The sequence below is a fragment of the Drosophila hydei genome, unplaced genomic scaffold (genome assembly GCF_003285905.1).
Source record: "Drosophila hydei strain 15085-1641.00,03,60 unplaced genomic scaffold, DhydRS2 tig00008119-arrow-pilon, whole genome shotgun sequence".
NCBI lineage: Eukaryota > Metazoa > Arthropoda > Insecta > Diptera > Drosophilidae > Drosophila > Drosophila hydei.
In genome coordinates, this window is record NW_022045830.1 from 4,010,033 (window position 1) to 4,025,323 (window position 15,291).

The following is a 15,291-nucleotide window of genomic DNA, read 5'->3' on the forward strand; positions in this document are numbered from 1 at the left end:
GCGCGCATCAGGGCAGCGACAAGTGTTTAGGCGGACGGGAAAAGCGACGCGTCCGCAATTTTCACGCGCTGACTTTTCAAATATTTTTGGGAGCTGCGTGTAACGGTTAGCCAAAAATGCGAAACAAATTCAAAAAACAAAGAAAATATGAAAATAATATTAAAAAAACAGAAACAACAGCCGTAAAGAATTTAATGCATTAAAGAAGCCAAAAATTCGACACGGAAATTATTGAAAACAAAACAAAACTACAACAAAAAGAAAAATCCGAAGAATACGAAGAAAAGTGTGCGCTATAAAAAGCGTATTTTGAATAGTGTAATTGTTGTTGTTGGTGCGCTCAAAAATTTGTGTGGAAATTAAAAAATATATTTAATGGAAATGTGCCCCCAAGAAATTGAACTACAAAAACAGGCCAAGCAAATGTATGAAAAGTATTTTAGTATAAAAAAACTGAACTGAAAAATATATATATATATATATATGTGCATAATATTGATGAACTTAGAAGATAACAATTGCCTCTAGGATTTCCAAGTGATTTGTGATCTGTGTTGTTGTCTTCTAAAAAGCTGTACGTTTATTATTTGTGCGTTAAGCGCAACGCGTCATTTGGCACCTGTTCAGCAAGTTTCTTGAAAAGTGTTTAAAAAATCATTTTGAGCTATTTATGCTAACGAGCAACAGGAAATTAGAGGCGAGCGAGGGCTGAGCGCCTACCCAAGCAGCCGTTGACCTAATGTAAGTTGTTTTCTTTGTTGTTAGATTAAGATTTGCTTGCTTAGCGCCCGAGTGTTGCCAGCTCTTGATATACGTACACATTTCTTTATTCATTTGTTATCGTTGCATAAACAAATTGTTTGACAACTTAAGATGTGTGCGCGCTGACGTTCGGAAAATGTCAACACCTCTTTGGCTTATCGCAGTGCGAAAAGAACTTTAATTATAGTTGTGAAAGGCACTTGGCACAGCTCTTCAGAAGCTAAGTCAAAACACTTGAGGCCATTTGTGATTGTGTTTTAATGCGACATAAAATGCATTTTTATGACAAAGTATCTGTGAGATACAATTTGAAATTGGAATCGCCCAGATACAAGTTGATGCTACTGCAGCACTCATGCTGCAGCTCCTACGGCTGCCAAAAAGCACTTTAAAGCAAGCATCAATGAGATACAACTAGTATACTAGTATTTTATAGACTCAGAATTTAATGGTATTGGATTTTGAGTGCTGCCTTGCTCCTGCTTGACTCAAGCCACTTCAAGTCGAGTTCAATATTTGCGATGGTTTTTGATTGCTATATGAATAAATATGGAATTATCTAAGTATCTATGGGATGCAATTTAGGAAATGTATATGTCTAATATAAATTAATTATACTTCAGTATGCTCAAGTAATGTGAAGATACAATTTGATGTGAGTATATGTGAGGTGCAACTTCATGCAGTTGCAATCTATCTTTTCAAAAAAATCTCTAATATGCATTATAAAATAAGGATACTTTCTATAAGCTACAATTTCATATCACTGATTTCATTACAAAATCTATTGTACCTAAAAGAGACAATTTTCTATAGTTGCTTCATCAATTGTATCTATAAGATACAATAAAATATAATGTCACTATTAATTGTATCTATAAGATACAATTAAATATCATTGTAGTTTCTATGCTGCTTTTGAGTCACATTTGACTACATTTTTTTACTGCAAATTCAGGCAATTGTTGATCATTTGAAATGCATCGTTTGTCTCAACAAGTGCAGCAGCGGGTGCAGCTACTTATATATCTTTGAACTTTCACGAATTTCACACACGAATACTTAAGCAAGCAAATCTGTGTCTGTGGGTGTGTGTGTAAATTTACACATAACTGCAAAACAGCAAACTTAATTGACCAAATGAAGCTCAACGTGGCGGCAACTGCGCCGCAGTTACTACCTGTCTGCGTGTCTGCCTGCCTCTCTGACGGCCTGACTGACTGACAGTGGCATGAGCGAGTGTTGTTGCGTTGAAATGATGAACAGTAACAACAACAATGCGAGCCTTGAACATGAAATGTGAAAAGAACGTTGCCAAGAGATATAGCACCAATTCATGTGCGCACTTATACTAATTGCAGCTGATGTGCAGATTATTATAGCCAGGAGTGCCTGTCATTCGCATCAAACCTCTTTTTTTGTTCCTGAGTACATGTGGGTGTGCGTGTGTGTGTGTAAGTGTGTGGTTACTTGTGCGCCCAAGTGCCCAGCACTCCTTAAAATGGCACTCAAATGACAATTTTATTAAATGCCATTTTCAAACTCCATAATAGCTGAGAAAGCAAGCAAATTACCTGAAAGTCTGAAAATATTCATAAGTGTTGAAAATCGTTTAAAAGGCGAGAAATTTCAAGCTACAAAATATAACATTTTGTTAATAAATAATTGTATAGTATAAAGCAAATCAACAGCTACGATTTCTAACTAAATTAAGACTGAATATATATATAAACTTAAGCTAATCTCACATAAAAATAAATTTTTTGCTATTTTTATATAAAAAGAAATTATATTTGAAGCTCAAAGCTAAATTGAATCTACTTGAATTGAAATTAATTTAAATAAAAGATAAAAATAAAGCAGTTTAAATAAATATCAAGGAATTTACGAACTGACATGATCTCTATCGAATGAGATTTCAATTTGCCTGCTGACAAGTTCCATTGCTCCAAAGGGAATTGGAGCTGCATTGCCCCGTGATATCGTATGTCATGTGAAATCAATTGATATCAGAAAACGCATGTGAATGGCAGCTGCTACGGGACCCAGGTAGTATGAGCCCTTTGGCAATTGTAAATTGAGCGCGCGCACAATACAAGCGACAATCACAAAGGTAAAAAGGACAACGGAGCGTATGCGTAATAAAGTTCTCACACAGGGAGTGAGCGTCGCTTTGTTTTGCTTTGCCAAGGAACAATACGACGAAGAAAACAAAAAACAAGAGCAAATTGCATGAAGTGCGACGGAAGTGGAACTGAAGCATGGGCACGCCTCATCGCTTCGCTGTATGGCGAAATATTGCGCATACGCCTCGACGCCTAGCCTTAAATTTGCCAAATAAAACGTACGCAAGTAAGCCGACCGAAAGCTCCTAATTAATTAATAATTAATCACAAAAAAAGCTAGCGCGAAAAATAGCGAGATACCGAAATTGCTTCAAATTGTCAACTTCTCAACTGGCAAATATTGAAAAGGTCACACACTTCTAATCGCACGCGCTCTCTGCACTCTATGCTCCGACTCACTCCCACTCGCCCACTCATTGTCATTGCCAATGTCCAGACACTGGCAGTGGTGCTTATCATAATGACCGAAATGCTCTAATCGGGGGCAATTAACGTGACCAAATTTAATTTCCGCCCAGGTCGCTATCAACGACTGCGACGTCGACTGAGCCGTCGCGTCGCGTCGTCAGACGCTACCAGCGGCACAAGCGTCGCTATATTATTTACAAAATATCATTTAGCTTGCAGCGGGCCACTAATGCCATTGGATATCCATCATCTAAGCCAGGGCTGCGTCTTTAGATACACTGTCCGCTGACTTTAAACTGAGCATATTTGATTGAGTGTCCAGTTAGAGTGTATAAATCACATTGCAGAACTAGCCGCCCCCACATGTGGGTGTACCTAAAGGCAAGACAGCTGGAATTACTTTGAATCTTCTCCAAAACACGAATCAAATTTGTCGAGGCCACGTCCACGAACGCCTTATATTTAAAGTCTCAGGACATCTTAATAGGAAACACAGTATGGCGCAGTCAGTTGAATTTGGATTTGCACTGGTTTTTTGCTTCACTTTTCGTATGCTTTGTCATTTACGGCTTGCTTTTTGTGTTTGTTCGCGCGCAAAGATAAATGAGTGAACCACCGCCCAACCACCCATACGACTGTGATTAGCTGTCTGGCAGGTGACTGTGCGTTGCTGCTCCATGCTTCATGCTTCATGTTTTTGAGTCTGTAAAGTTGTGGCAGCCGTGTGGCCGCTGCGTCCAAGTCGCGCCTCCATTTCAAAATGGGCGTCTTGGGCGCAATTCAGCGATGCGCGAGGAATAACAGTAAATATATAGCACAACGGGAGAGCAAATTACTTATGTTAATTAGTTCGCGCGGCTAATGAGAAATCTCACACAGATTCCAAAATGATTGCCAGCAAACATAACCTTAGTCCCAGCCCAGCCCTCGTTTGCTTTGTGAGCCAAACCAAGGCCGCTGCCCTATGAAGTTATATTATCTTGTAATCATTAATTAACGCACATTTTGAATGCATTTGCTATTTAGCTGGAAATGCAATTCATGCAACTGTCAGTTGCTGCCACAAACAATAAATTTAATTTCTTTTTATTAAAAATTCAAAGGCTTTTCAACTGACTAAATAAATGCATTTTTTTGTTACTTCAGCTTAAAAAGGAGTAAAATTCCTGTCTGGCAATTATTTTTGTTTTGCCTTTACCTTGTGCTATAAATATAAAAGCGAGTTAATTAGAAGCGAATTAAAGACCCTTCAATATCAAGTAGCCGCAATGTGGGCGGGGGTTAATCAAAATTCCACAGCTGCTTTACAGGTCCTAGAAGAAACCCTATTAAAATAAAAATATGTTAGGGAAATATTTTAAAAATAAATTAATATTTAATATATATTAATAAAATTAATATATATTATTAAAAGTCTAAGAAAATCAGCTCTCAGCTAGCCTAGGAAAATTTTAAATGATCTGTAAGAGTTAATTGCTTTTAATTTCAAGAAGAAATTAATATTTAATAAATATTATTAACTGTGCAGTCTAAGACAATCAGCTCTCAGCTAGCCTAGGAAAATGTTAAATCATCTGTAAAGCTCAAACGTTGATTGAATATTCATGCAATTTAAGCTGATGCATTTTCATAAGAGTTAATTATCCTTAATTTTAAATGCATCGTTGGAATTGTTTTTTAAGCCAGCAAATAATTAAATTTTAATTTGCTTTTTACAATTTTTCATTATCAATTAAAATTAAGCAAATTAAATAGCATATATGTATTGAATGGCTGAAAGACAAGTAAAAACAATTGCGCTGGCATGAAATTAAATTAATTGAGTAAAGCTGCAGGCCGCGGGCCTGGGGTGGCGTGGCCACAATCGAAGCGCAGATTAAGAATGACTTTGTTGAAGGCGCAGGCATCCGATTATTGCAAATATGTCATATTGTTTATTAAATATAATACTGAAAGGCTTAAAAAAAGAATACAATACCTTTTTGTGCACTTAATGAAAAACTAATTAAGCGTGCCAGCAACATTTTTTTATTGATTAATTCAAATTGCAGTGCTTCATACGAAGGCATAATAAACTCCGGCGTGCATAATATATCTTAATTCCGTGCATAATTAATGCCTGCCATTAAGCTTTATTTCGCCCACGTAGCTTGGCTCTTTTGGCTAACTTTTTGGCCTAAAGACAACACCCGCAATGGGCATAATTAAAGCGCTGCAGGCAGGCACACGCACACACACACATAGAAGATAGGACACGTAAACACTCCACTTAACATGCTGCGATATACCATTTGATCCTGCTATCAATCTCAAAAACCAGAGCCAAGCACATACGCACATTGCGTATACGCAGCGTACGAAAGCTCTCTCATATTGCGTATACGCCTTTAGCAAGAATGTGACACATTCCCACACACACACACACAGACATTATTGATGGCCTGCCGCACTTTTGAAATCCAGCAACAGGCATAGGGCAACTGGCAGCAGCAGCAGCAACAGCTCGAGAATTGCCAATTACGTCTCGTCAGTGTATTAAAATGCCATAATTGCGAATTTAAGCGCTTGTTCTCTGCGGTTGCTCTGATGGCTGCCGCTGCTGCTGCTGTTCATCATCAGTCTCCCGGCAGCTGACAAAGTTCTTCAACGCCTGCTGTGGTTGAAGGGCGACCCACTCTGGCTTTTTGTTGGCAAAGAGTTAAGTGTTTGGCTAAAGTTTCTACCAAGCCGTACAGCGCAATCAGCTTTAAAAGTTTTGCATTTTCAACTTGATTTTACTCTTTTCGCATATGTTGACAGCATACAGCGCCTGACCAAAGGCTGCGGTTACCCGTTGGTCGAGCATTCGCAATTAATTATGCTTAATTACATAAAATTAAAGTCATCAAACAAAACTCGAACCTGAACTGATTTAATTGTCTCAAACTATCTTCTAATAGTTAGAGAGAGAAAGAGTCTTGCTCAAGAAATTGCTGTAATTAATTTGTCTATTATTTTAAATACCTATCAATGTCTCGACAAGTCCCAAGGCTTAGCTATTTGTAACAGAGCTTGCTATACAGTTAGCTATGCAACTGGATTTGCTGATGATAAATACCATATTTCCATAACAAAGCAAGTCCCAGAAAGATCTATAAGATGTAAGCTGAATCAGAATCACTCAGCAGCATTCTTAGTGCTAACAAATTGAATATTCATTGTAACTCAAATTTGAATAGATTTATGTAATGCACCTAGCGTATATATTATATATATTGATTACAGTTTCAATTTGAGCACCTCTTATCTGCCAACAACAGACACATTAGCTCTTCTTTAGAATGCTACGACGCATATAAACTTTATGCAATTTGATAAGCCTTTAAATGTCTTGTTGTTGAGCCAGTTATGAGAGTTGGTCAAGTGTTTTGGCTTTTCATTAATTAAATTGCAAATTGCTAGAACACAAGTCCAACTTTGCTCCCAGCTCCTTGTTCTGAGCCTTGAGTGTTGTCTGCGTTTTGATTAGGCATTAGCCCATACCGCAACCGAAGCAAAACATGTCGGAATTAAGTGCTCTGCTATCCCGGACTGCACTTATATATGATACGCGCTCTGTCAGGTTTCTATTAGCTTCGCCAAGTCTCAAGGGTGCATTATGTATGTTGTGTGGGTGTGCGTGTATCTGCCATTTAATGCTCACTGCTTGAGTGGCCATACATTGTGCATGTGCTCAGGTGTGTATGTGTGGCCTGATGGGCGTTGATGTGTGTGTATGCGGCTCAGCTCCTTGCTTGCCATTAATCAAAGCGAACGTCTGGCCAGACAGGCGCGAGTGCCGCTACTCCAGTTAGCCCGCTAATTGCATATATAGCTAAGGGCGGAACCCCAACTAATTGTACACATCTTTCAACTGATTGTATAATTGCCGGCCTATTGCAAAAGTTGCTTCGCAGCGGCTAATTGAAACGTAATCAGCTCTCCCTATTAATTAAACTAGTTGCTGGTCATAACAGTTTTCTTATGCATAATTAAGAAGTATTGCGAGTATGCGGTGAAGGCAGTGCTTACAGAGTGTTGAAATTAGAGAATTTTATAAAAGCAACCAGCGCATTTTGAGTAAAGACACGAGAAAAATTCATTTCCTTCTAGATACGTTGCTAGTTAATGTTAAGATTGTTAGACTTTAATTTCCTATATCGAGTTGGTTGCATTGCTAGCAGCTTTGCAAATACTAATTAATAATATTTATTGCTATGCAAACAACGGACTAACCAAACGCAGCAAGCAATTAAAAGCTATACCGTTATTATTATGATTAACCATAATTGTTGTTGCTGCTCTACAGCTGCTGACCAATTGTGTACACCGAAACGAATGCCCCCGCAGGGGATCAGAGCTCATAATAATCGAGAGCTGCCCATTAGGGCCAAACAATTGTTGCATGGCAAACAATTGCCGTTGTCGCCGTTGCAGTTGCAAACGCCTGCCCGAGTGGCATTGACATTGTCCCACATGCACTTTGCATATGAGCTGCAGAGTTAACTTCGAATGCGAATTCGAATTCAATAATTTGTGCGAAATCCATTAGACAGCGAATAGGAAATAATGCTTAGGGCATAGTTGCAGTTGCTTTCAGTTGCGGGCAATTGAGTTGAAATTGTTTTTGGCTTACGGCGCGTATGCGTAATATAATCTTAAGCTCAACCAATGCCAGGCAAAGGCAGACAGGCAGCTGTTCGAAAACTTCATATGACAGTTCGATTTAGTATTCATGAATAATAGTTCGTTCGAAATGCTTTCAATTGCAATAGCTTTTGGCTTATGGCACGTATGCGTAATACCATCTTAAGCTCAATCAATACAGTTCATTTACTTAAGAGCAGCTGTATAACTGCAGACATTTATGAATAGTAAGGCATATGCAAATAGTGCTCAATGAATTTCGAGGCTCTAAGCTTAGGTCAGCCATGTTCTCAGTCTATTTGGTTTTGGTTGGGAATCTAATCGATTTTCTGTAGTTCCAATTACACAGTTAAAAGGCTTCTGTTTCAGTTTCAGTTTCAGTTTCAGTTTTACAGTTTGAGGTACTTTGCCAAACTGTGAAAACTTTTAACTTTTTCAAATTGATATTTTTGTTATAAGCTCTTAAGCTTTTGTCAACTGGTTTGCTGTTGCTTTTAACTTTTTCTCTTTTTTCAGCTTTTTCCAATTTTACTTCTCGTTATCTTGGCTCTTGCATTGTGTTCGCTGTCATAAATGGATTTATGTATATATATATAGTATGTAAGTAAATTCGCACTTTTTCCTTAAAAAGTCGTTTTTAAAATGCATTTGACACTGCTCTGGGAAACCTTACGTATCACAGCAGCTGCTGTCCTGCTAAGCTGTGTAGCGGAAGACACTTGAACTGGCTAAATGCTTTCAGAAGGTGTTATATTTTGTCACAGTAGGTGTCGTTAGCTTCGAGTATAAGTGAATATATATATTATATTAATTTTTTAAAAATATCCAAAATTACTTGCATATGGCAAAGATTAGCTTGTGAGGCTTGCAATCGAAGGGAAAACGTAAATAGCTATTCTTGTTTAACAATTGCTGTTCGCTTTATTATTAATTAACAAATTAATATAATTTTATCATTATTTTAGAAAGTTGTTCTTATCATTTCTGCTATTCTCACTATTACCATTTTGTTTCGAGCTGCAATTACTTTCATTAAATTTTCCACAAAAATCAAATATTTTATTTATATATATTTATACATTTTATCGCGCGAAGTATCGTCTGAAATTATATTGATTGGATCGGTTTCTGTTTGGTCACCTTCTGAATGACTGAATCATTTCAAGTTATTCATTGAGTCGCCGCCTTAAATAAACATTTGGCCCCCTCCTATATATATTTGGCAGTGTAAATAAATTAAATTCAAATCTAAATTGATATTACCATGTGGGCATATCATAGTATATGCACTCATACACGCAGAGTTGGCTTGTTTTTATCAGTTGCCTCGGCGCCGCTTGCCGGTCAACGATGTGTCCGCTCTGGGGCTGGAGGGGGTGTGTGCGGGGGTGTGTGTTCGTGACTTTTATCACTGCTTAATTACGTTACTGATAAGCTTATTTCACTTTTGCTTTCGTTACGTTACGTTATTAGAAGTTAAAGGTTTCTCTTCGCTTTTCGAGCTGTTTCGCTTTTTCTTTCGAATTTTTATTATGAAACGAGCCATTTGTGTGGCCTCTTGAAGTGCCACGGTTGAGATTTAGTTAATAAAAATTAATAGCCATGTGATTTGTTTGGCCTCTGGTGCCAAAGCAAAACACATTTTATGACCTGCTGTTAGTGTGCGACTATCTGGACTGTAAATTGATGTGTTATTCCACAAGATCGGTAAAATAAATTTATATATACACCCACAATTGCGTATATATGCGTGTAGCAGGTGCCAAAGTACGACCTGCTGCACGCCATTAAGAATGGCATTTGGGAATGTTTAGTCTAATTATTTATTTGACGCTTTAATTACACATTTATTACTGGCGACCAACAGCGCGTATACACAACAACGACATTGCCTGTCTCGCAGTAAGAGCGTCTACAAGTCATTGACACATTCACAAATTAATAAAACTAACATAAATACTCATTGCCTGTCTGCCGTTGTGAAATGCAGTAAGCGGAAAGTATTCATTAAATATACTTACCAATAGAATTTTACTGACCTAGACCCTAGACGCACTGCGAACATGACCTGTAATCTTTATATATTTTAGATATTTTCGACTATCGCTAGGCGCTGCTGATAAGTATTCGCTCAAGGCCGCCCTTCGCGTGCTGCTTATAGATAGACTGCTCAGCAATAGATCAATCAATTAAATGCTCTAAAATTTTAGTACACTTCTATTTTTAGCAACTTTCAGCTCATTTGATTTGCACACTCGTGCAGTGGTTGTCAAATGCAGCTGTCAAATCTTATCAAGCGGTCTTAAAGACTTGATAAAATCTTTAGTTGTCTCACGCGTTGGGTTTTTCCAAATGATTTCATTATAGTTGATGCCTTTTTTTATTAAACGCAAAACAATATGGTTTTATGATCGTATGATATGTATAACATATTTGTTTTATTAAATATATGTTTGCGCTGCAATCTATATTATGCATAAGCTCACCATAAACTTTATAGCTCGTGTCAATAAAGTAGACATAAAAATGAGCGCTACTATGAATATTCCTATTGGTTTTGTTATCTTTAAAACTTTAACAGAAATTTAACTTGCGAGTCTTTTTCTTTTTTTTTTTTGCCTGTTTAGCTTTGAAATATATCAAAGCTTAAGTGGGCATTAGAGGCAATTTATGTATAACTAAGCGCAGCTTGATTCTGCATTATCATTTTCATACGGCTATGGAAATTATAGTGATTTATGAATAAATTCTCTTTAGCACAAACAAGTCGGATTTAGTGGCCTCTCTCGGCTGGCTAAAACAAATTTAATTGTGGTAGCCATCTAAAGGCTGATTATGTAAAAATGAATATATGTGTTTACTATTTCATTTCCCAATTAATTTGGGCAACAGAGCGCATGTTTCGGTTGTTTTTGACCAACTGTCGAGATAGCTGAAACTATGTGTCGACATTTGTTATCCGTTTGCTATGTCATATAATATAACGTATACGTATTTAGTAACATATGCAAATGAAATGCTTCTGTACTCATGCATGATAGATGGATTACACAAATGGGCATTTCTGTCAGATGTAAAACAAATATTTAATTAACTATTTGTTGTGTGCGTAGTACACACAAAAAAAATATATATTTTTTTATAAAGAATAGCGGATCTATTATCTGAAAAAAAAAATAAATTTAAGCTAAGCTTTAAATAGAAATAAATTATCTAAATTAAAACAAAAAAAAAACAAAAATTGAAACTTTTAAATAAATTGTATAAAATGTGTAAGTATTTGAATTTATATTTTATACTTTTTAATTATTATAAATAATTATTATAAATAAATGTATATAATTATTTATAAAGTATAATAGGATTTAAACATTTTTTTTTTAATTTTTAACTTTATTAATTTTTATTTTATACTTTTTAAACATTTATATATAAATATGATTTTTAAAATAAAAAGACATTATTGAAAAAACTTATAAAAGCATTATATTCATTTATATACTTATTTTTATGCTTCATAATAAATAATAAATAAGCTGCTTAATATTTTAATTTTAATGAAAAAAAAATTAAGTTCATAATATTATTTAAAAACTTAAGTAGGAGCCACACTTTGAGCCTCTTGATGCGAAATTTGTCTTATTTAAAAGTCTTTTAATTGGATTTTGCGATGCTGTGAGAAAATTGCGAGCGACGCGCTCAGTGGCACCTCCAGCAACGCGACACAGCTGGAGCTGCACTTGCGGGCAGTGCAAGCACCATTAAGTAGACATGTACACACATACACCCACACACACACAGACATCCACACATAACCATACACACGCTGTGCGGCATGACTGCAAATGTTTTGGGCACTGCCAACGCTTGTCACATAAATCTCAGCGAATTTAGTATCAAATTTGCATCTGTTTGTGTGTGCGCGCGCGTGTGTGTGGTTGTGGTTGTGTGTATTTCTGTAGGGCACCACTGAACCGCTCAAGCATAAAACCGCCACCATTGTCGCCTCTTGGCATGCCATAAATTCGCCTTTTTTGGTGAACACGATGTGTCCTCGACCTTGTTAAATGGCACGCGTTGCGTTTTGGCATCGATTAGGCAACTAAACAACAATTTACCAAGCTCCAATTTCGCCTTGGATTCTATTTACGGTTGCTTAATGGTTTCAGAGGTGCAACTGCAATGCCTAGGCATAACCTGCACGCAATTCGCATCGCAGCAAAGGACCTTTCAGCTGCACAATAACCTTGCCGCTTGAACTTAACATTCCTTGGGCCTTCAGTGCAGCCGCCGTTTAGTCATACACAATTTTTTCAGCTTAACTTCTAGTTGTTGTTTTTATTGTTGTTTAGCTGGCTTGCATTTTAATGGGCTTTATTGATTTTCAGTCGTTGTCCCACGCTGTCAGAACACGTTGCAGGTGCCCGCGAAACCTCCAGCTCAAACCCTGCGGCAATTTTCTCATGTGTTCCCCTGTCTCACTGCCTGACTGCCTGACTGCTTGTTATGAGCAGTTCACATCAATTGGCGCGTGCTAATGGCTCCAGACCGTAGCACATCTACCTGCCCGGTACCGCAGCGTGTGTTTTTCCTTTTACCTGACATTTAGCCCAGCGGCACTCCCCCACTCGCCATTTAGTATTTAACAGTTTTCTGTTCGCTTCAATTTGCTGCCGTTAGAAGAAATTAAGACTCTAATTGCAACATAAGTTGAAAAGTGCACCATTTCTCAATATGTTGCCATAAATTAATTTAAAAGTCAGTTTACTACTTCAGAGCTTACAAGAACTAATTTATAGGGCTCTGAGTAAGGCAGGTGCACAACTTTATTTTATAAACTTTTATGTATACTTTAGTTATAAACTTAAAAAAAAAACTTATGTATTGCCATAAGTTTGATAATAAAAATTATTATTAAATTTGAGTATTCATTTTGAATAGATATAAAATATTTTAAATATAAATAAATGTATTTTAAAACACATTTTTAATAAATGTAGAATTTGCTTACTGTAGCAAAGGAGACAAATATAAATTTCGCTCAAATAATATTCACACAACATATATTTTAAGGGTATATTACAGTCTTGTTATACGTTATACATCATTTCGTTCACCTTTTTGCTTTTCACGTATTTTCATTCATTTTTTCGGTTTTGTTTTTTGCCTCAGTTGGGTTTTTGCTGCTTCCGGTGTGCACGCCTCGCTTATCAGCGTATTTTCAGTTTTTCATTCTCAGTTCACAGTTCTCGAGCTTCTCAACGAGTCTCAGGCTGCTAAGACTCAGGACTTGGCATATGCCTGTCCTTTGGTTGGCTCTTGCCGCTGTTCTTTGCCTGTATTTTGCATGTCATGCGCTTGTTTGTTTTGTGTTTCCTTCCGTTTTCAATTTCTTGTACGCTCGCTGTATCTTTCTATTTTTATTTTACTTGTATGCTTACACATAAACACACACATACATATATATATATATATAGTTCATGTGACATTTCTTAGCAAACTGTGCCATACCCAACCCCTCAGACAACAAGCAACGTGTTGTGGTTTACAGTCAGACGGGCTAGGGCTGGCTCTTGTTGGTCTTCAGCTGGTGGCCAGGTCTTGCAGCTCTTTTATGTGTGCCAAGGCTTTGTCTTTTGTTTCATCTCGCAATTACTTTTCGCCAGTACAAGAAATTAATTTCTTAGTGATCTGCTTTTGTTGCAGCTATTTGTCAAAACGCAGCCGGGGCCCACTGCAGTTGGCTTTAAAATTCAAGAGTTTTGCCTCATGGCTGGACGTATTTTGTGATTTAATGCTCTTGTTTATTTGCGGCACATTCAAGGATTAATTGAAGTCTAATTTAATTTATGGCCATAATACGTACACGTTCAGCCAAGCTCAGATACAAAGCAAATATTTGCTAAGCATATATCACATATGTCTCGCATTTTAATTGAAATACCTAAACGTCATGTCTGCTTAAAGAGCGAGGGTCGGTCACATTCACATTAGCAGCAGTCACACGGAAGTAACATGAAATCATTAAGTCATACGTATTAAGCACATTAATTTATTGATTTTCCATATACGTGGAAATACGCCACACACATGCACCCCAGTCGAAGTTTCATAAACTTCCGCTTTGTTGGCGCTGTGTCTTCCCAGATCCTATCAATAAAAGATATGCAAGGGACCTGCGTGGCCGGTCCTAAAGCCAAGACCCCATAACACAACATAACAAATTCATAATAATTGAAACGACCACCATAAAGGGAGCTCACACTGAGCTTTCGCTCCGTATGTGTGCGTGCTCCTCTGCCGAAAATAAATCAACAAAAAGAAATAACGATAAATGTGTGGATACAACAATTGATTTTCATTATGTGCCCTTAGTTGAAAAAGACAACATGTTGTTTATATCTATGGATTAGAGACTTAATGAAATATGTGCCTGCCAATTGGATTATATTTTACCCTAATAAATACTTACAGCTCTGAATATTTTATTTCAAACTTGTGCTCAAACCTATGAAGAGAGACTTTAGCCACGTTTTTGCTGGGTTTGGCGTTATTTGTACTTCATTCCTTGCACATAGATTTCAAACTATTTTCCCTTAATATATGCTTCTATAAAAGATTCGATAAATATTTGGACTCGTGTCGTCACGTGCTCATCTCAAGCAGCGCAGCTGCTGTGGGTCAGGTCAAGTGATTGACGCAACCACAGGCGGCGGTCGTATTATCTTGGAGTCTTAGGCAAAGGACAGCGAATGGTGTCTTAATGGTCCATTGACAATTATAAGGCTACTAAATCCTGTCGCCATGAGATATGGGCAAGAAAAACAAACATGCTATTGTCATGTGCACAAGTCGGACAGTTGAAGTTGCCGACAGACGCAGACAGACTGAGCTGGAGACAATGCTGTGTGGGCGTGGGTCAGTGGCATGTGCTGACAGCTGGTGCGATCCCGATTGCAAATTATTCAATTAAAATCGCACTATTACGAGTATTAAACTCATTGCGACAACTGTCAGATACACGCACACACGCACACACGCACACACACGCACACTCACTCGCACTCACATAGTCAGTCGCACTCGCACTCGCAATCAATGTCAACACAGCTGACTCTAAGGGAATTTGCACATTTATTCAGTAGGATGAATGCGTATGTGTGTGGCGTCCTTGGCTAGAGCATTATTACAGCCGTCGTCCATCGTCCATAGTCCTAGCCGTTGTAGTAAGACACACATAAATGTCAGCTACAAGATTTGATAGCTCCGGGTTAAGACTAAGCACTAAGCGTATGCGTGTCAAAGCTCTGGGCGAAGGGACGTAAGCGTG

At 37.5% G+C, this 15,291-nt stretch overlaps 1 protein-coding gene across 3 annotated transcripts in view; it reads left to right on the top strand.

The window, feature by feature from the left end:
- The first annotated feature begins 493 nt into the window (after nt 1-493).
- LOC111597828 (5-hydroxytryptamine receptor 1) overlaps nt 494-15,291 on the top strand; it is a 57,723-nt gene continuing 42,925 nt past the window's right edge. For 2 of the 3 annotated variants that reach the window (XM_023312725.2, XM_023312724.2), the window contains exon 1: nt 494-741. The gene's annotated coding sequence lies outside the window, so the exon portion shown is untranslated. Of the gene's footprint in view, nt 742-8,483; nt 8,562-15,291 lie in introns of those variants that run through there. The other variant, XM_030224771.1, reaches the window with a different exon arrangement.